Consider the following 20,464-nt stretch of genomic DNA (forward strand, 5'->3'; position numbering starts at 1 on the left):
TGAGACAAGGTCTCTCGCTCCCTGCTTCACAGGTGACACGTTCCCAGTTCCCCGCTTCCTAGAGAAGCTTCAGTTTGGCAGAAACCCATGTGCCCCAGACAAGTTGCCCCCCACATACCTCCTCCGTTCTCGGCAGTTTCCTGGGACTCTTCATTTTCCAGATGTTTCCTCTTTTGTCGCCGTTCCATCGTACCAACTAGAAGTCTCCCTTAGAAGATGCCTCAAGAGATGTCCAACTCCTCCTCTTCCCTACAGGTTGGCCCTTCTTGGCTCTTGGGCAATCCGTTGAAATGATTCAATACAAACAAAAATAGTCAAGTCTCCTAAATGGCTGAAAAAGTTGTACCACTTGGTGAACCAGCAGTAGTGCCTAGTGCTCACCAGGGCTGTTATGTTTGCAAGGTTGCCAGGCTCACAGTGGAATTCTGTGACCTCAGTGATGACATCAGAGCATTCGGTGGACCTAGGTTGAGCACAGTGTCTGCAATAGCACAGGCCCCATTTTCAAGAACAATTCCTTTTTCCCAGCCGAAGCTTTCCCGTGAAAGGGAAAGGTTCCTACCATATCTATTATAAATTGTATCATACCATGTCTATTATAAAATTCACATTTTGATTGGAGATCTTTTAATGTCTTTTCTAGAGAGATTTAATATGAATGTTTTAAATGGTCTCCAGTTTCCCTGTGGATTATCGACATTTTAAACTCTGCACTTCAATTTTCCCTCAATACGTGTAATTTTGTCACGGCTATTTCTGTACTTAAAGATGAGGAACTATATAATTGATTTCTTCATTTTTTCCCCATCTCTTTCCAAGGTACTGCATTTGATTGTGTCTTGCGACTGAGTGAAAAATGCTAGTCCTTGAGTCAGGACATTGGGCCCTTTAGCAAGTAACTCAACCTATCTGGGCTTCAGCTTCTGTATGTGCGATCAAGAGGCTTGGACTAGCTGACTTTTCAAATGCTGTGTTTCTTTGATTCACTCTCACTTACTGATCTGCTCCTTAAGAAGAGGGTCTGTTCTCATAAAGTAACAACAGTCTCTTCCTAACCTTGGGTTGGGCGGAGTTTAACTGTTCGTACTCAGTTCGTTAGTTATATTGCCTTCTACGTATGCTTAGCTCTAAATAATTTATACGGCTCTTGTGACAATTTTTAGATCTTCTTTTTTTCTTATTTCTTTTATAGTTTCTAATTTGTTATCGCCAGTGTAGAGGAGCCTGATTGACTTTTAAAATTTATTGATCTTGTATGTGTGTGCCTTGTTGAACCGTCTTATTAGTTCCTGCTAGTTTATCTGTGGGTTCTTTTGGGTCTCCTAGATAAATGAGCATATTAAATGTAAATAATGTGTTCTTTGGATAAAGTTTATTTTCTTGCATCTCTATATATAGAAGCAATATGTTGAATTGATTTAAATATTTAAACACTTACATACCTGTTATCACAATCTAACATTGTTTATCTTATTTTCTTTCAATCAATATTATGTTTTCAAGATTTATCCACGTGAATCCATAGAGATCTAGGTCTTTGATTTTTGACTGTTTGATATTATGTGATCACATGCATATAGCATCATTTATTTTCCATTCAAGCATTATTGGACAATTGGATTGTTTCCCTCCCTTCTCTAGAACAAACAACATTTCCCAGAATATCCCTGAAGATGACTGACAGTCGAGAAGGGCCAGGCTGCCCGAAGGATTGCTACTTGCTTTTAGCCACCTTCCAACAGGCCGTCTCCAGCCAGCAATTTGAAGCACAGCTGAAATGAGAACTGCCCCAAATGTGAAAATCTTAGGAGCTTCCTAGAAGGTGGGAGGTTAATGATAGGCATCCTGCTGGGATCCCAGGGGAGTCTGAGCTGGCCTGAAGCTCATCTTCCTCCTCCAGCTCTCAAGAGAAATGTGGAGGAAAGAAGACTTCAAAAACTGTGAGCAGGCAGAGGGAGAGATATTGGGGGCCGAAGCTGTAACTGAGGTCTTGGAGTGGGCTGTGAGCACGCAGAGCCTCTCGAGAGCCAGGCTCTGCCTTCTGAGGACTTCTCCCCTAAGGCTGCTCATAATTCACGTGATACCAGCCATATAGAGCCGACTTGGCCCACACTGTCACAGAAAGCCTTATCAGAATCTCTTCTTCTTCATACACTCTTGTGTCTGTTACTTGGTTATTGCCTTTGGTACTCCACTGATGTGAACCACAGTCGCCAGGGGATGGAGGACACTAGTGACCCATCTTGCTCTGTGGCCTCAGTCCACAGCTGGAGGGTAAGGGAAGAGGCCAAATGAAGGTCAAGAAGGAAAGATGGAGTTTGAAGAGAAGACCTGAGTTAAGGGTGTCTTCTCAAGTCTTGATGACTGAAATGTAGCTCCAGTACCTGAAGTCCTGCTTGTTCTCAAGGCTGACCGCGGGGCTGGGTGCACTCAGTGAAGGAACCGTATACACTTAGTATTTCCTTGCTTGCTCACACTTGCCCTCCTCTGATACACCCTCTGCAAGACTGATCTTCCCCTGAAACAACTTTCCACCTGCTACTGTCATCTCAGGAACATTTGCTTCACCTTCCTAGTGTCCCCCTAGAATGCCATTGCAGCCAATTCATAATTTGATAATCATGCTGCTTACCATATTCTCAGCAACTTCTGAGAAATTTTATTCACTTTATTCCATAGTCTTCACCCATCAATAATCTTCCTTAACTTCCTAGCTGCAGGTTAACCCATTCGGAATCATTTCTTTTGCTTTCTCTTCTTTGGCAAATCCTTTCTATCTTTTAAGGTCTTTTTCTTGTCTCTCTACCATCTTGCCTTCCTGAACTTCTTTTTTTTTCGTTTAAGTAACCTTTCAATCTCCTTCCCCAATTTCCTCATAAACATTGAGAGTTTATTCCTCACACGTTAGACAGCGGTTTATGAATGGCCAGGCATAATGGACTCAGAATGAGTTGGCACCCCCGAGGTACCTGTCTTGCTGGGGAGCCACAGGTGAAGGGCTCTCTGCTGGACACATGTTTGCATGGAGTCAGGCTGAGTGGCCTCACGGTGTTTGCTCTGCACTTGTGTGTGTTTCTCCCTAGTTGGTTTCCTTGTCCAGCCACCTGTGACCTCCCTCCATCCAGCCCAGGGAATCCTTCTCATCACAGGGGTAGGATGTTTGTCTCATTTTCCATCACATCCTTTCCCCAAAGTTTGGTTGTGAGTTGTTCCCATTCCAAAGACCTTTCCTCTTTGAAGAGAAAAGAGAAAATCTTGTCTCTCCTTTTCTCTCACTTCACTTCTGCTCTATTATCTCCTCCGTCCAGAATGGCCCACTGACTCACATGGGTGTAGATCCAAAGATGGCAAGAAATGCCAGCAATTCTGAGATAATAATACGGATGGATCAGGAAAACTTGAAAACCTTTATCCCGCCACATTAAAAAAAATTGCACTTCCAGTGTATTCAGAGTCTCAGTGTAGAAACACAAATGATAGAGAAATTGAATTACACTCAAGTTTTTCTTTCCTCCTTTCCTGATTTATTCTAATCCTCCAAGTTAACATGATGAACTCTTTGTTGTGTAAAGTTTCAGACATTTTCTACCCATGCACACTTTTCTTCTTTTCACATTAGAGTGTGAACTAGGTCACTTTCAACATGCTGTGATTCTGTGATTCACTGTCTCCCACCGAGTCATCCACGGATAATGTCATCTGTTTCACGGAGAACTATTTCCAATAGCTAATAGCCAATGTCTGTGGAGTGCTTACTCTGTGTCGGTTTCTTGTAACTACTTTACAGATCATTTGTACAGCGTACCCATGGACCAGGTACAATTATGACCCCCAAGTGACAGATAAGTGCAGATAAGTACAAATAAATACAGAGGCCAAGTGACTTGCCCAAGACACTGGAGCAAATCAAAATCCATGCCTCTGTAATCATTTTGCTCTATTGCCTCTGTCTGGGAGGCTTGATGATTTGGCAACTAAAACCTTAAATATCATGTTCCATTTTTATATCTGTGACACAAGCGTGGGGCTGTGATACAGGGTAAGTAACCTGAGTACTTTGGAAAACCCTTATGCACCTGGATGAAAGTAAGCCAGGGACTGCAAGCCATAGATTTAAGGTTTCCTACCAACTTTTATAAATAGCTTCTTGAATGCAATTTATGTAGTGTCAAGTCTAGGATGTAGTCCAAATAGTAACAGAAAAATGGAGATATGTAGGAAAATACTTAAAGTTGACAAGTATTGGGAGTGTAGTATTTTTGGGGCCAGCGTGTAGACCACAGGAAAACTTGCTGTTTCCATCCCAAAGGGAAGAGCCCTACGTTGCAACTGCCAAGGTCCCTGGGACAGCAAGTGTGCTCACTGCTTAGTAAAGAAGCATCCTCAGTTTGATAGAATCATATGGGAGCCTTACATTTGGTTAGCAGTTCTACATTCTTGATGTAATAATATTTTCAGGGTGTGGGAGGGTATCAAGCTCTGAAAATACCCTTGGAGAGATCTGCTTATTAAGTTTGGCTTTTTCAGTCTCCCTACTACTTCTTTACTAAACACCAGGCGGTTTCCTTCACTTTTCAGAACCATATTGTTTTTCCCTTCTCTAATGAACTTTGAAATACTTTTGGATGAGCTATTGAGATTGGGAAAAAATAAACATCTCTTTAAAATAAGGAAGATAATAACAATGACAAGTAGAAAAAGCTCTAAAACAGAGAATATCCTCCATTCTAGCCACTGACTGGGAGTGGAAGGTTCGTGCTCGCTGTCCAGGACGTAGAAATAAAAGCTGAGGAGGCGCTGAGGCGTCTCCTGGATCTCTATGAGCCTCCATCATTTCTGCTGAGTAGGGTTGACAGATAAAATATAGACTGTTTAGTTAAATATGAATGTTTGAAAAACAACGAGTACATTTTGAAGATAAGTATGCCCCAAATAGTTCATAGGATCTACTTACACTAAAAATAATGACTTATTATTCATGTGAAGTTCAAGTTTAACTGGGTATCCTGTATTTTTATGTCCTAAATCTGACAGCCCTACTGATGATCCACAATGGAGGCAGTTGAGGAGTGGTACATGCTGGCTCTCGGACAGTCAGAAATGGCTTCAGCAGATCCAGGTACAGTATGAAATTCTTTTTGGATGTAGCTCAGAAGCCATGGGCAGCCCTTGACTGCAAGTACTGCCTCGGGTTTCCCTGAGGTGGGGTAAACCTTCCTCTTAATGGCCTTTTGGTAAGTCTGGAAGACCATATCCAAGGGGAGCCCCAAAGTCAGTTTCATCCTCACAACCATGTTTCCAATTCCTGGAATTGGCTGCATGTGACTCACAAGAGCTGAGGAGGTTTGTGGAAGTTGGGAGTGTCATAGCTTGAACCCTTTGTAGGTAAAGTTTTGCTGTTGTGAGAGTTTTAACAGGAGCAATGTGAAAGACTCCAAGTCCCCAGGTAGATAGAAATAATCCTGTTCTACCTGTGTGTATGTGACAAGTCTCTAATAGTTCAGAGAGCAAGTATCTGGTCTTAGAAAGACTGATCCAAGCTTGGATGTTTCTGGTGACAAGGCAAGGTCCTGAGTTTCAAGTTCACCTTTTATGGTTGAGGAGACAATAAGGTGGTCAGAAGGGAAATCATGGAGGAGACCTTGGCTTCATCCATCGTGCAGGCTTGTATATGTGGTTCTATGTAGATTGTGTTTCAAAGGTGGAGCTTGTTTACAACTATGAACATTCTCCGATGTGCTTTTTGGACCTTCATTTCCAGAGCGAGAGCAGTGCCGAGGCTCTAGAAATGCCATGGATATTCTGAGCTGTCAGTGGCATTTCCCCGGTACTGTTCCCTTGGTGCCGCTCCTTGAAATGTCCAAAGGGATTATCATGTGTCTTGTGGCGGGTCCTAGCATTGTGAAAGGAAGCTGCTGCACCTGGCTCAGAGGATTTCGGATGTGGTGGGAGGAGGAGTAGTACTACGACTATAAATTGTATCACAGCATATCGATTCCATCTTGAGAGTGGGGTTGGGGGGTTATGAAGGGGGGCTTTTATTGTACTTTTATACATTGTACCCTTGAAACTAATTCAATTTTTAAAAATTAATTAATTTATTTGGGGCTGCATTGGGTCTTTGTTGCTGCTAGCGGGTGTTCTCTAGTTGCAGTGAGCGGGGGCTCCTCTTGGCTGTGGTGCACGGGCTTCTCATTGCAGTGGCTTCTCTTGTTGCGGAGCATGGTCTCTAGGCACGCAGGCTTCCGTAGTTGTGGCACGTGGGCTCGGTTGATGTGGCACACGGGCTCTAGAGCGCAGGCTCAGTAGTTGTGGCACGCGGGCTTAGTTACTCCGTGGCACGTGGGATCTTCCCAGACCAGGGCTCGAACCCATGACCCCTGCATTCGCAGGCATATTCTTAACCACTGCTCCACCAGGGAAGCCCGATAATTCAGTTTTTTATAAAGAGAAGATTCCTAATATTATTCCAAAATTTAAAAAATATGTAGTTGGATAACACTATGAAAAATTAACTGATATATTCTTTTATTATTTCTCTTTGCTCCCTGGATTTTTTTCCCCATCCAGTCAGCTAGGCACTGTGAGTTCACTGCATTAGGAAGGTAAAGACTCAGCAGAAATGAGGGAGAAAAACAGAAAAGTCTCAGCTTTGGAATGTTCACAACGGAGGCCACAGTAGAACAGGTGAGAATTCTGTGAACCAAAAATAAATGTCGTCTCAAATGCAAAAAAGTATTCTCTGCACTGGGAGGCAGGAGAGGGAGGGAGGGAAGGACTGAAGGAGAGAGATCAGTGTGGCCAGGGACATGGAGACTGTGCTTAAGGACGATATGCCCAGGAAGAGAATCAGAATCTGGAGAAGATTCAGCCTGCACGTGATCATTGCCTCCAGTCAGCACCCTCATCTCAGACGTTGGGAAATTCAGAGAGAGAGTGGGAGTACGTCAGGAGGGCCACGCGCATAGTCTGTGTGGCAGGGGTTGTGGCCGTTCCCTATTTGTGAGGAGTCCCCAGCAATTTGCAGGCCTCTTCTGGAAAATGCTGGCGGACGTCTCTAGTGCTTATGTGAAAGCTTGTTCACAAACCTTGAAAGATACAGATGTAGATGACAGATAGATGCATAGATAGAAAAATGTCCTTAAATAAAAGCTCCAGGAAAGGTTTGGAAAATGCCCTTTATTGCATAGGACGCTTCTATTGTCATATGATGTTAGACTGAGTGCCGGTCCCTTCATCCTCCTTCAGACCACGGCATTCTGTCTGCTACTCTCCCGAGGGTCCTTTCTTCTCCCTGGAAGGGATAAAACAAATGAGGTAGAACAGGAAGAGACAAGAAGCACTCCAAGCTCTGCTGGTCAGGGTTACCCTCCAGCATTGCCTTAATGCTCAGAGCCACACACACCACAGTGAGCTTGGCTCCAGATCAACTACCATGCAACGAAGGTTCTGGAACATTTCCATATCTCGGGGGACCTCATTTCCACGTGACTCTCTTTCATATTCCCCTTTGTCACAGAAGGCTAGGTCCAGTGGTCCGGGTGAGATCTCGGCTCAGGCCCAAGGCTCTCAGACCTCAAAGTTCTGGTCCTGCAAGGGCCCCTGTCCTCTCTTGAGACCACTCCTGGCTCTCTCTGCCGAGAAGGAGCTGCTGGCAGTACGTCCTCTAAGAGTTGAGGTCCATCGTGCAGACCCTGAGAAAACTCCTAGGAAAAGGCTCCACCTTCTTGTTTACGTCAACAGAGGTCAATGCCTTTGTTAGTGCTGGGTGTGTCCCATTTGATGCAACTGCAGAGCCATTAGGTAAACCAGCACATGTGTGCGGCCCCTTCCCTTAGACTCCTCTGGGCCCTCGTGACATAGGCTCAGAAGACTGCCAGCCTCAAGCCTTACCTCTTCCAAGGGACGGCCACACCGTCTTCCAGGATCTTCTGTCCCATGAATCTCAGTTGCTGTTTGGAACTCAAAGGAGAGAAAAGACCCTGCCTGCGGGGTCTCTTTGGGCTGGGGCCTTCCCCCGTGGGCTGCTCTCCCTCATTCTCCTTTTCTTCTTGCTTCTCTACCTCCTTCTCCTCCTCCTCCTCCTCCTCCTCCTCCTCGTTCTCCTCCTCCTCCTCCTCGTCCTCTTCCTCAGGGGTGCTCTCGGATTCCACATTGCCCATCCGCTGGGCCATGGTGAGATGAAAGGCACGGCAGCTGAAGCCCTGCAGGACGCCGCCCTTCACGTGCTGCTGGAGGATCTCCAAGGTGGGGAAGACCCGGCAGCAGGCCATGCACCTGAAGCCGGTCTCCATGGTCAGCATCCAGTCCGCTGTCTTGGCGCTGGGTCTCTCCTCGACGGCAGGTGGCCCTGATGGGCTGCCTGGCTCTGCCCTTTCCTCATACTCTTTCTCCTACCCAGTGGGCTCACTGTCAGACAGGAGGCTTTCGGTGCACACATCAGAAGAGGGGTCAGTGGCTACTGCGCACACATCCTCAGGAAGGGTCACTTCTTCTATCCTCAGCTGCTTTTCAGGCAACTCCAAGGGTTTCTTTGTCTTCCAGGAGACAGCGACACCCTTGTTCACTTGTACCTGCATGTAGTGTATTTTCATGCCCCTTTCCTCTTTGTCTGGGTGCAGATAGTTCTTACAGGGTGAAGAGGGTGAGGAGGAGACACAGTGTGATGGGGAAGCGGTCTCTCCTTCTTCCTGATCCTGGGCTAGGGGTGGTCTAGGCTGGGCAGTGTCTCGATGAAATCTCCGGATTCCTGAAAAAGGAAATTAAAATCATAATAACATGCATGGGCCATGCCGGAAGCTGAGGGAGCAGGTGTGGTAGACGAGAGAGGGACATTGGCACGACATAGCAATGTCGTGAGCTTGGTGTCCGTTGGCCGTAGGACGGAGTGGTGTATGTGGTGTCATCTGTGGGCTTTTCATGTGCGTGGGGGGGTATACTGGAGCGGTGTCTGTATACAGGGGTGTGGAGTATGGTGGTGAGGGCTGTAGTATGTGAGGGATGCGGCTGGATGCGTGTACGATGAGGAGTGTGAGTTTGGGAATATCGGTGGTGCATTCCTTGTGGAATGGGGCTGTGGTGCAGGAGAGTACTGTGGAGCACGTGCTTGGGGTTGATGTGCACTGAGAAGGGCTGTGCCTGGAGGGCGCGTGTATGTGTGAGCTGTGTGCACCTGAGCTGGATGGTCCTGCTCTCAGGCTGGAGGTGTATGATGCAGAACTCTGTCCTTCTCTGGAAGCAAAGGCAAAGACAAAGCCTACATTTTCCTCTGAAGATGCTTAATCTGGTCCCTCTTCCCTCCACCTCAAGCCCAGACCTTTCCGGCCCCTGCTCCTTGACTTCCCCACCACGGTAGTAGCAGTATTCACACACACACCCCCAGACTCAGCTGGCATCCACGCCCTAGGAACAGCTCAGCCATCCTGCCCAGGCTCCTCCACAGAGCCCTCATCACCTCTGATGACCCTGGATTTCCTCTCAGCCTCCCTGGGATCTGTGTGCCTCCTGCTTCACAGCCAAGCACCCCGTCACCTGAGGAGCCCCACGCCCTTACCAGCGTAGCTGAGCTTGCGCAGAGTAGAAGTACAGAAGAAGTATTTAGAGGCAGAGGAGACCTCCACTGCCCCTGGGCTGCAGCCTTGGGCCACCACAGTGGATCCAAGCCGAGGGGGATCCTCTTGTGACTTCGAGATTCCTGAGGGAGGAATGAAAGGCTCAGGGTGGGTTCATCAGTCCTCTGTCCACAAATATTTACTGAGTGTGTGACACGTGTCAGGTGCAGTGAATACACACAGCTGAGAGTGTGGTTCCCAGTGGATCCTCCAGGATTTAATTCCAATCAATACTTATTCTCTCACTGTCTAGTTGGTAATGTAGGCCTCGGTGGTGACTGTGAGTGTGTGGGAAGAGTGAGTGATGTGTATCAGTTAAGTCTGTGGTAAGTGTGGGGTTGGCATGGGGAGCACAGTGCAGACGTGTCTATCTGTGTCTGTGGCCTTTGTGTGCATGGTTTCTGTTCACAAGTCAGGAATTCTGGGACATGTAACGTTTCCTCATTACATGGTGTGGCTTGTATTTATGGTGTGTGTTCATTCATTCATTCACCAAGATTCAGTAAGCAGCTACTCCTGTGTATCCGGCACTCTTCCATTGTTGTAGTCTTTGGTAACGCTGCACATTCTAGTAGGGGAAGACACACACTAAACAAAACTACAATAAATATATAATACATCAGCTGGTGGCAAGTATATAAGGGTTGCCAGACTTAGCGAACAAGAATACAAGGCACCCAGTTAAATTTCAGTTTCAGATAAACCCAGAATAATCTTTTAGTGTAAGTATTCCCATGCAGTATTTGGCCTGACTTAGTTTTAGTGTAAGTATAGCCCATACAATATGTGGGACATACGGATACTGAAAAATTACTTGTTCTTTATCTAGAATTCAAATTGAACTGGATAGCCCATATTTTCTCTGGCAATCCTGACATGGGTTACTGAGACTGTGGTTTACTGTGGTTTGTACAAAGCGGGTCTGGCATTACTCAAGAATGTGTTATAAGTGTGGTGTGTATGACACGTGACTGGTTCTTATAGAGGTATTTAGAGATGGCTGAAGTTAGTTGTGTTTGTGCAAGAGTTGAGGAGATACATGTATATAGTGTGTGTGTGTGTGTGTGTGTGTGTCCTATATATATAGTGTGTGTGTCTATATACATATCTCATCTCCAGCGTTTGGTGTTGGAGGAGAGGATTGTGATACAGGTGGGTTGTATGAGAACGTAGTATAGGAGGGATGCGTGTATATACCTCCATGTGCTGTGTGTGGTTTACTAAGGAAGTTATATGTGGGGTGTGTGATATTTTTGCTGCATCAGAGTGTACATGGGTGTATGAGTTACTGTCTCATAAAACACCCCTAACAAGAATTCTGTATACACTCTTACGTACACCGAGTGTCAGCCAGGTCCAGGCAGGGTGACAAGAACTTTACCACGCAGACTTTATATCTGGTAAGCACTCTACCCCCATTCATCTCGCTCTTCTCTGCACTACCACACACACACACACACACACACACACACACACACTCACACACACACACACAGGAACATAGGGCAAAATATTCTGAATGGTCAGGGGCAGTCATTGCCTTCACCAGCCTGTCCCAGCCACTGCCTGGAAATCTGCCTGCTGTCTAGAGCTCCATTCCCAGGGCCCATCCTACAGTCTCCAGGGCCCTGGGCCTGGTAGGAGCTACTGGGCTCTAATCTGGGGCAGAGGCCTCTAGCTGGAGCTCTGGGGTGACCACCCCTCTCCCAGGGCAAGCTACTCGCCTACATTTAATGCACGCAGGCACCACGTGGCCCGTGGCTCTCAGAGCTCCCCGCAGGACCCTGAGGCCATTTCTCACCCCCGCTCACGCGGTCTCAGTCTCTGGAAAACCCTTCCCTTCCCTTGATCTCCCTTGGGAAATTCTTCCTGTTGAAGGAATAAAACCTCCTTGCTTTCAATATGACACCATCCCTAGACAAACAATCTTCTTTCAAAGTGCATTCCACTTGTCAAGATATTTTTCAACAGGGCCTTCAACTCATGGGGCTTCTCTTTCCACTTTGGTAAAAGAGGCCAAGCAACTCATGGGTCTCTCTCAGCATCCTTGCATCCTTCACATCCCCCACCTCATGACCCCTAGGAAAGATCCAAGAGCATAAGGGAGAAATCGGGGACTGAGGAAAGCTGCACCTCTAGGTCTGTGCAAGCAGGATGCAGCCTGCTGTGAGTCCGACAAAGCTCCAGGCCCGGCTGCCCCAGGAGAGAGTCCTCAGACCAGCGGAGCTGACCTCCCATCTCCCAGGGGGCATCTGGCCGTTCTGTGCCGTCTCACACCACAGGGACCCTCCGGATAGATACGGCAGCATCAGTGAGACAAGGTCTCTCGCTCCCTGCTTCACAGGTGACACGTTCTCAGTCCCCCGCTTCCTAGAGAAGCTTCAGTTTGGCAGAAACCCATGTGCCCCAGACAAGTTGCCCCCCACATACCTCCTCCGTTCTCGGCAGTTTCCTGGGACTCTTCATTTTCCAGATGTTTCCTCTTTTGTCGCCGTTCCATCGTACCAACTAGAAGTCTCCCTTAGAAGATGCCTCAAGAGATGTCCAACTCCTCCTCTTCCCTACAGGTTGGCCCTTCTTGGCTCTTGGGCAATCCGTTGAAATGATTCAATACAAACAAAAATAGTCAAGTCTCCTAAATGGCTGAAAAACTTGTACCACTTGGTGAACCAGCAGTAGTGCCTAGTGCTCACCAGGGCTGTTATGTTTGCAAGGTTGCCAGGCTCACAGTGGAATTCTGTGACCTCAGTGATGACATCAGAGCATTCGGTGGACCTAGGTTGAGCACAGTGTCTGCAATAGCACAGGCCCCATTTTCAAGAACAATTCCTTTTTCCCAGCCGAAGCTTTCCCGTGAAAGGGAAAGGTTCCTACCATATCTATTATAAATTGTATCATACCATGTCTATTATACAATTCACATTTTGATTGGAGATCTTTTAATGTCTTTTCTAGAGAGATTTAATATGAATGTTTTAAATGGTCTCCAGTTTCCCTGTGGATTATTGACATTTTAAACTCTGCACTTCAATTTTCCCTCAATACGTGTAATTTTGTCACGGCTATTTCTGTACTTAAAGATGAGGAACTATATAATTGATTTCTTCATTTTTTCCCCATCTCTTTCCAAGGTACTGCATTTGATTGTGTCTTGCGACTGAGTGAAAAATGCTAGTCCTTGAGTCAGGACATTGGGCCCTTTAGCAAGTAACTCAACCTATCTGGGCTTCAGCTTCTGTATGTGCGATCAAGAGGCTTGGACTAGCTGACTTTTCAAATGCTGTGTTTCTTTGATTCACTCTCACTTACTGATCTGCTCCTTAAGAAGAGGGTCTGTTCTCATAAAGTAACAACAGTCTTTTCCTAACCTTGGGTTGGGCAGAGTTTAACTGTTCGTACTCAGTTCGTTAGTTATATTGCCTTCTACGTATGCTTAGCTCTAAATAATTTATACGGCTCTTGTGACAATTTTTAGATCTTCTTTTTTTCTTATTTTCTTTTATAGTTTCTAATTTGTTATCGCCAGTGTAGAGGAGCCTGATTGACTTTTAAAATTTATTGATCTTGTATGTGTGTGCCTTGTTGAACCGTCTTATTAGTTCCTGCTAGTTTATCTGTGGGTTCTTTTGGGTCTCCTAGATAAATGAGCATATTAAATGTAAATAATGTGTTCTTTGGATAAAGTTTATTTTCTTGCATCTCTATATATAGAAGCAATATGTTGAATTGATTTAAATATTTAAACACTTACATACCTGTTATCACAATCTAACATTGTTTATCTTATTTTCTTTCAATCAATATTATGTTTTCAATATTTATCCACGTGAATCCATAGAGATCTAGGTCTTTGATTTTTGACTGTTTGATATTATGTGATCACATGCATATAGCATCATTTATTTTCCATTCAAGCATTATTGGACAATTGGATTGTTTCCCTCCCTTCTCTAGAACAAACAACATTTCCCAGAATATCCCTGAAGATGACTGACAGTCGAGAAGGGCCAGGCTGCCCGAAGGATTGCTACTTGCTTTTAGCCACCTTCCAACAGGCCGTCTCCAGCCAGCAATTTGAAGCACAGCTGAAATGAGAACTGCCCCAAATGTGAAAATCTTAGGAGCTTCCTAGAAGGTGGGAGGTTAATGATAGGCATCCTGCTGGGATCCCAGGGGAGTCTGAGCTGGCCTGAAGCTCATCTTCCTCCTCCAGCTCTCAAGAGAAATGTGGAGGAAAGAAGACTTCAAAAACTGTGAGCAGGCAGAGGGAGAGATATTGGGGGCCGAAGCTGTAACTGAGGTCTTGGAGTGGGCTGTGAGCACGCAGAGCCTCTCGAGAGCCAGGCTCTGCCTTCTGAGGACTTCTCCCCTAAGGCTGCTCATAATTCACGTGATACCAGCCATATAGAGCCGACTTGGCCCACACTGTCACAGAAAGCCTTATCAGAATCTCTTCTTCTTCATACACTCTTGTGTCTGTTACTTGGTTATTGCCTTTGGTACTCCACTGATGTGAACCACAGTCGCCAGGGGATGGAGGACACTAGTGACCCATCTTGCTCTGTGGCCTCAGTCCACAGCTGGAGGGTAAGGGAAGAGGCCAAATGAAGGTCAAGAAGGAAAGATGGAGTTTGAAGAGAAGACCTGAGTTAAGGGTGTCTTCTCAAGTCTTGATGACTGAAATGTAGCTCCAGTACCTGAAGTCCTGCTTGTTCTCAAGGCTGACCGCGGGGCTGGGTGCACTCAGTGAAGGAACCGTATACACTTAGTATTTCCTTGCTTGCTCACACTTGCCCTCCTCTGATACACCCTCTGCAAGACTGATCTTCCCCTGAAACAACTTTCCACCTGCTACTGTCATCTCAGGAACATTTGCTTCACCTTCCTAGTGTCCCCCTAGAATGCCATTGCAGCCAATTCATAATTTGATAATCATGCTGCTTACCATATTCTCAGCAACTTCTGAGAAATTTTATTCACTTTATTCCATAGTCTTCACCCATCAATAATCTTCCTTAACTTCCTAGCTGCAGGTTAACCCATTCGGAATCATTTCTTTTGCTTTCTCTTCTTTGGCAAATCCTTTCTATCTTTTAAGGTCTTTTTCTTGTCTCTCTACCATCTTGCCTTCCTGAACTTCTTTTTTTTTTCGTTTAAGTAACCTTTCAATCTCCTTCCGCAATTTCCTCATAAACATTGAGAGTTTATTCCTCACACGTTAGACAGCGGTTTATGAATGGCCAGGCATAATGGACTCAGAATGAGTTGGCACCCCCGAGGTACCTGTCTTGCTGGGGAGCCACAGGTGAAGGGCTCTCTGCTGGACACATGTTTGCATGGAGTCAGGCTGAGTGGCCTCAGGGTGTTTGCTCTGCACTTGTGTGTGTTTCTCCCTAGTTGGTTTCCTTGTCCAGCCACCTGTGACCTCCCTCCATCCAGCCCAGGGAATCCTTCTCATCACAGGGGTAGGATGTTTGTCTCATTTTCCATCACATCCTTTCCCCAAAGTTTGGTTGTGAGTTGTTCCCATTCCAAAGACCTTTCCTCTTTGAAGAGAAAAGAGAAAATCTTGTCTCTCCTTTTCTCTCACTTCACTTCTGCTCTATTATCTCCTCCGTCCAGAATGGCCCACTGACTCACATGGGTGTAGATCCAAAGATGGCAAGAAATGCCAGCAATTCTGAGATAATAATACGGATGGATCAGGAAAACTTGAAAACCTTTATCCCGCCACATTAAAAAAAATTGCACTTCCAGTGTATTCAGAGTCTCAGTGTAGAAACACAAATGATAGAGAAATTGAATTACACTCAAGTTTTTCTTTCCTCCTTTCCTGATTTATTCTAATCCTCCAAGTTAACATGATGAACTCTTTGTTGTGTAAAGTTTCAGACATTTTCTACCCATGCACACTTTTCTTCTTTTCACATTAGAGTGTGAACTAGGTCACTTTCAACATGCTGTGATTCTGTGATTCACTGTCTCCCACCGAGTCATCCACGGATAATGTCATCTGTTTCACGGAGAACTATTTCCAATAGCTAATAGCCAATGTCTGTGGAGTGCTTACTCTGTGTCGGTTTCTTGTAACTACTTTACAGATCATTTGTACAGCGTACCCATGGACCAGGTACAATTATGACCCCCAAGTGACAGATAAGTGCAGATAAGTACAAATAAATACAGAGGCCAAGTGACTTGCCCAAGACACTGGAGCAAATCAAAATCCATGCCTCTGTAATCATTTTGCTCTATTGCCTCTGTCTGGGAGGCTTGATGATTTGGCAACTAAAACCTTAAATATCATGTTCCATTTTTATATCTGTGACACAAGCGTGGGGCTGTGATACAGGGTAAGTAACCTGAGTACTTTTGAAAACCCTTATGCACCTGGATGAAAGTAAGCCAGGGACTGCAAGCCATAGATTTAAGGTTTCCTACCAACTTTTATAAATAGCTTCTTGAATGCAATTTATGTAGTGTCAAGTCTAGGATGTAGTCCAAATAGTAACAGAAAAATGGAGATATGTAGGAAAATACTTAAAGTTGACAAGTATTGGGAGTGTAGTATTTTTGGGGCCAGCGTGTAGACCACAGGAAAACTTGCTGTTTCCATCCCAAAGGGAAGAGCCCTACGTTGCAACTGCCAAGGTCCCTGGGACAGCAAGTGTGCTCACTGCTTAGTAAAGAAGCATCCTCAGTTTGATAGAATCATATGGGAGCCTTACATTTGGTTAGCAGTTCTACATTCTTGATGTAATAATATTTTCAGGGTGTGGGAGGGTATCAAGCTCTGAAAATACCCTTGGAGAGATCTGCTTATTAAGTTTGGCTTTTTCAGTCTCCCTACTACTTCTTTACTAAACACCAGGCGGTTTCCTTCACTTTTCAGAACCATATTGTTTTTCCCTTCTCTAATGAACTTTGAAATACTTTTGGATGAGCTATTAAGATTGGGAAAAAATAAACATCTCTTTAAAATAAGGAAGATAATAACAATGACAAGTAGAAAAAGCTCTAAAACAGAGAATATCCTCCATTCTAGCCACTGACTGGGAGTGGAAGGTTCGTGCTCGCTGTCCAGGACGTAGAAATAAAAGCTGAGGAGGCGCTGAGGCATCTCCTGGATCTCTATGAGCCTCCATCATTTCTGCTGAGTAGGGTTGACAGATAAAATATAGACTGTTTAGTTAAATATGAATGTTTGAAAAACAACGAGTACATTTTGAAGATAAGTATGCCCCAAATAGTTCATAGGATCTACTTATACTAAAAATAATGACTTATTATTCATGTGAAGTTCAAGTTTAACTGGGTATCCTGTATTTTTATGTCCTAAATCTGACAGCCCTACTGATGATCCACAATGGAGGCAGTTGAGGAGTGGTACATGCTGGCTCTCGGACAGTCAGAAATGGCTTCAGCAGATCCAGGTACAGTATGAAATTCTTTTTGGATGTAGCTCAGAAGCCATGGCCAGCCCTTGACTGCAAGTACTGCCTCGGGTTTCCCTGAGGTGGGGTAAACCTTCCTCTTAATGGCCTTTTGGTAAGTCTGGAAGACCATATCCAAGGGGAGCCCCAAAGTCAGTTTCATCCTCACAACCATGTTTCCAATTCCTGGAATTGGCTGCATGTGACTCACAAGAGCTGAGGAGGTTTGTGGAAGTTGGGAGTGTCATAGCTTGAACCCTTTGTAGGTAAAGTTTTGCTGTTGTGAGAGTTTTAACAGGAGCAATGTGAAAGACTCCAAGTCCCCAGGTAGATAGAAATAATCCTGTTCTACCTGTGTGTATGTGACAAGTCTCTAATAGTTCAGAGAGCAAGTATCTGGTCTTAGAAAGACTGATCCAAGCTTGGATGTTTCTGGTGACAAGGCAAGGTCCTGAGTTTCAAGTTCACCTTTTATGGTTGAGGAGACAATAAGGTGGTCAGAAGGGAAATCATGGAGGAGACCTTGGCTTCATCCATCGTGCAGGCTTGTATATGTGGTTCTATGTAGATTGTGTTTCAAAGGTGGAGCTTGTTTACAACTATGAACATTCTCCGATGTGCTTTTTGGACCTTCATTCCCAGAGCGAGAGCAGTGCCGAGGCTCTAGAAATGCCATGGATATTCTGAGCTGTCAGTGGCATTTCCCCGGTACTGTTCCCTTGGTGCCGCTCCTTGAAATGTCCAAAGGGATTATCATGTGTCTTGTGGCGGGTCCTAGCATTGTGAAAGGAAGCTGCTGCACCTGGCTCAGAGGATTTCGGATGTGGTGGGAGGAGGAGTAGTACTACGACTATAAATTGTATCACAGCATATCGATTCCATCTTGAGAGTGGGGTTGGGGGGTTATGAAGGGGGGCTTTTATTGTACTTTTATACATTGTACCCTTGAAACTAATTCAATTTTTAAAAATTAATTAATTTATTTGGGGCTGCATTGGGTCTTTGTTGCTGCTAGCGGGTGTTCTCTAGTTGCAGTGAGCGGGGGCTCCTCTTGGCTGTGGTGCACGGGCTTCTCATTGCAGTGGCTTCTCTTGTTGCGGAGCATGGTCTCTAGGCACGCAGGCTTCCGTAGTTGTGGCACGTGGGCTCGGTTGATGTGGCACACGGGCTCTAGAGCGCAGGCTCAGTAGTTGTGGCACGCGGGCTTAGTTACTCCGTGGCACGTGGGATCTTCCCAGACCAGGGCTCGAACCCATGACCCCTGCATTCGCAGGCATATTCTTAACCACTGCTCCACCAGGGAAGCCCGATAATTCAGTTTTTTATAAAGAGAAGATTCCTAATATTATTCCAAAATTTAAAAATATGTAGTTGGATAACACTATGAAAAATTAACTGATATATTCTTTTATTATTTCTCTTTGCTCCCTGGATTTTTTTCCCCATCCAGTCAGCTAGGCACTGTGAGTTCACTGCATTAGGAAGGTAAAGACTCAGCAGAAATGAGGGAGAAAAACAGAAAAGTCTCAGCTTTGGAATGTTCACAACGGAGGCCACAGTAGAACAGGTGAGAATTCTGTGAACCAAAAATAAATGTCGTCTCAAATGCAAAAAAGTATTCTCTGCACTGGGAGGCAGGAGAGGGAGGGAGGGAAGGACTGAAGGAGAGAGATCAGTGTGGCCAGGGACATGGAGACTGTGCTTAAGGACGATATGCGCAGGAAGAGAATCAGAATCTGGAGAAGATTCAGCCTGCACGTGATCATTGCCTCCAGCCAGCACCCTCATCTCAGACGTTGGGAAATTCAGAGAGAGAGTGGGAGTACGTCAGGAGGGCCACACGCATAGTCTGTGTGGCAGGGGTTGTGGCCGTTCCCTATTTGTGAGGAGTCCCCAGCAATTTGCAGGCCTCTTCTGGAAAATGCTGGCGGACGTCTCTAGTGCTTATGTGAAAGCTTGTTCACAAACCTTGAAAGATACAGATGTAGATGACAGATAGATGCATAGATAGAAAAATGTCATTAAATAAAAGCTCCAGGAAAGGTTTGGAAAATGGCCTTTATTGCATAGGACGCTTCTATTGTCATATGATGTTAGACTGAGTGCCGGTCCCTTCATCCTCCTTCAGACCACGGCATTCTGTCTGCTACTCTCCCGAGGGTCCTTTCTTCTCCCTGGAAGGGATAAAACAAATGAGGTAGAACAGGAAGAGACAAGAAGCACTCCAAGCTCTGCTGGTCAGGGTTACCCTGCAGCATTGCCTTAATGCTCAGAGCCACACACACCACAGTGAGCTTGGCTCCAGATCAACTACCACGCAACGAAGGTTCTGGAACATTTCCATATCTCGGGGGACCTCATTTCCACGTGACTCTCTTTCATATTCCCCTTTGTCACAGAAGGCTAGGTCCAGTGGTCCGGGTGAGATCTCGGCTCAGGCCCAAGGCTCTCAGACCTCAAAGTTCTGGTCCTGCAAGGGCCCCTGTCCTCTCTTGAGACCACTCCTGGCTCTCTCTGCCGAGAAGGAGCTGCTGGCAGTACGTCCTCTAAGAGTTGAGGTCCATCGTGCAGACCCTGAGAAAACTCCTAGGAAAAGGCTCCACCTTCTTGTTTACGTCAACAGAGGTCAATGCCTTTGTTAGTGCTGGGTGTGTCCCATTTGATGCAACTGCAGAGCCATTAGGTAAACCAGCACATGTGTGCGGCCCCTTCCCTTAGACTCCTCTGGGCCCTCGTGACATAGGCTCAGAAGACTGCCAGCCTCAAGCCTTACCTCTTCCAAGGGACGGCCACACCGTCTTCCAGGATCTTCTGTCCCATGAATCTCAGTTGCTGTTTGGAACTCAAAGGAGAGAAAAGACCCTGCCTGCGGGGTCTCTTTGGGCTGGGGCCTTCCCCCGTGGGCTGCTCTCCCTCATTCTCCTTTTCTTCTTGCTTCTCTACCTCCTTCTCCTCCTCCTCCTCCTCCTCCTCCTCCTCCTCCTCCTCGTTCTCCTCCTCCTCCTCCTCGTCCTCTTCCTCAGGGGTGCTCTCGGATTCCACATTGCCCATCCGCTGGGCCATGGTGAGATGAAAGGCACGGCAGCTGAAGCCCTGCAGGACGCCGCCCTTCACGTGCTGCTGGAGGATCTCCAAGGTGGGGAAGACCCGGCAGCAGGCCATGCACCTGAAGCCGGTCTCCATGGTCAGCATCCAGTCCGCTGTCTTGGCGCTGGGTCTCTCCTCGACGGCAGGTGGCCCTGATGGGCTGCCTGGCTCTGCCCTTTCCTCATACTCTTTCTCCTACCCAGTGGGCTCACTGTCAGACAGGAGGCTTTCGGTGCACACATCAGAAGAGGGGTCAGTGGCTACTGCGCACACATCCTCAGGAAGGGTCACTTCTTCTATCCTCAGCTGCTTTTCAGGCAACTCCAAGGGTTT

Source organism: Mesoplodon mirus (assembly GCF_964341445.2).
Source record: "Mesoplodon mirus genome assembly, contig: SUPER_14_unloc_1, whole genome shotgun sequence".
Lineage (NCBI taxonomy): Eukaryota > Metazoa > Chordata > Mammalia > Artiodactyla > Ziphiidae > Mesoplodon > Mesoplodon mirus.